Here is a 2,060-nt window from a genome sequence, read left to right on the forward strand (position 1 = left end):
ATAGTTGGCATGCTAGAAAGTCTGGAAATTCCCCTTATAAATTATGGCTGTTAACTTTTGGTATGTTCATTTCTTCCTATGTTTTGCATTAAACATCTAGTGCCTACTTAGGCCCACTGCAGAGATGCCAAAGCTCTTAGTCTAATCCACTGTTAGGTATCACCTATGCCTCAGAAAGTGCTGCTTTTTCTCTGAACTTTATCAGGACTACACAATATGGAGCTATAATTGTGATGTCCTCATTTTGAAGAGAGATTAAATAAAACAGTGACTTAGTGTTATCAGAAGCTGTCTCTTGATGATCTGAAGGCGTCAAATTTTGACAAGTGTGTGTAATGTTTAAATACAAAAATCAGGTAAACAATCCAATACTTGTGCAACCTTTGTTTTTATCTTCTCACTCCTAAAGACAAAGGACACCCTGCAGGAAGGAATTCATTGGCTCATAAGATTTGTGATGCAAATAAAAGGTCTTGCATAAAATACAATTTGCATTTGATCTCTAAGTGATAGAGATCTTAGCTTCCTTATTACTGCTTGACTGGGCTCCAGGGACCTTTTACCAAGATAGCCAGTAAAATGCAAAGTCAAATCGAAGTTGAAGCAAGACCAGGTCAGAGAATATTAAGCTCAGCAGTTCTATGGACTCCACTAGAGATATGTTTTTCATATATTTGGGCTTAAAAATTCTTCTTTTCCTCTTCCTCTTTTTTCTTTGTCTCACGTTTATTCGTTCCCATTATTATTATTTTTTGTATATGCTCATACCAATTTTCTATTAATACTTTCAAGTTTACTATTATGTAGGATATGTACACTTATAATTTTAGACAAACAAAGCCACATATTAGACTTTTATTATTAAAGCTTTCACTCCTTAAAAGTTTTTCTTCCTTTCTGCTTTTCTGGTGATCCAAGATTGATAATCATTTTGTTTGAACACCATACATTTCCAGTGTGTGGAGAAATTGTATGTTTTAGAAGGGTCAAGTCAGTAATGATAAATTCTAGACTTGTTGGAAGTAAGATAATTTATTGTTCTAGTCTAATACATGCTAAAAATAGACCTTTGTTATTTGATGAATTAAGATCCAGTATGCTTTTGGTCAGAGTTCTTTCTAGGAAAATGTAGTTATCTATAAGCTTTAACACATATCTGTTTTACTTTACTGTTCTTGCTAAAAAAACAGTACAAATATTATTAAGTACTTTGAGAAAAAATAACAAGGGATAATAAAATAATAAATGAAAAAAGTAGTACCCTTGTATTACATGCTTTAAGAAAATTTCAGCCCTTTCCGCACTACCTACGGAGGGGTCCATACGGCATTGTTCTGGATTCCCGTCGTAACTTAAAGGGAAACTTTTCACAATGTCCGGAGCCCTTGATGTCCTGCAAATGAAGGACGAAGATGTCCTTAAGTTCCTTGCAGCAGGAACCCACTTAGGTGGCACCAATCTTGACTTCCAGATGGAACAGTACATCTATAAAAGGAAAAGTGATGGCATCTACATCATAAATCTGAAGAGGACCTGGGAGAAGCTTCTGCTGGCAGCCCGTGCTATTGTTGCCATTGAAAACCCTGCTGATGTCAGTGTTATATCCTCCAGGAATACTGGCCAGAGGGCCGTGCTGAAGTTTGCTGCTGCCACGGGAGCCACTCCAATTGCTGGCCGCTTCACTCCTGGAACCTTCACTAACCAGGATCCAGGCAGCCTTAAGGGAGCCACGGCTTCTTGTGGTTACTGACCCCAGGGCCGACCACCAGCCTCTTACGGAGACATCTTATGTTAACCTACCTACCATTGCTCTGTGTAACACAGATTCTCCTCTGCGCTATGTGGACATTGCCATCCCATGCAACAACAAGGGAGCTCACTCAGTGGGTTTGATGTGGTGGATGCTGGCTCGGGAAGTTCTGCACATGCGTGGCACTATTTCCCGTGAACACCCGTGGGAGGTCATGCCTGATCTCTACTTCTACAGAGATCCTGAAGAGATTGAAAAAGAAGAGCAGGCTGCTGCTGAAAAGGCAGTGACCAAGGAGGAATTTCAGGGT

The 2,060-nt window shown here is 39.4% G+C and overlaps 1 pseudogene across 1 annotated transcript in view; it reads left to right on the plus strand.

Moving 5' to 3' along the window:
• Positions 1–1,289: 1,289 nt before the first annotated feature.
• The window catches only part of LOC105516817, a 23,683-nt pseudogene continuing 22,912 nt past the window's right edge, over positions 1,290–2,060 (plus strand). Inside the window, exon 1 of the transcript XR_001002548.1 lies at positions 1,290–2,058. The product of XR_001002548.1 is annotated as a 40S ribosomal protein SA-like (transcript). The remainder of the gene's footprint in view (positions 2,059–2,060) is intronic.

The sequence above is a fragment of the Colobus angolensis genome, unplaced genomic scaffold (assembly GCF_000951035.1).
Source record: "Colobus angolensis palliatus isolate OR3802 unplaced genomic scaffold, Cang.pa_1.0 Scaffold29, whole genome shotgun sequence".
NCBI lineage: Eukaryota > Metazoa > Chordata > Mammalia > Primates > Cercopithecidae > Colobus > Colobus angolensis.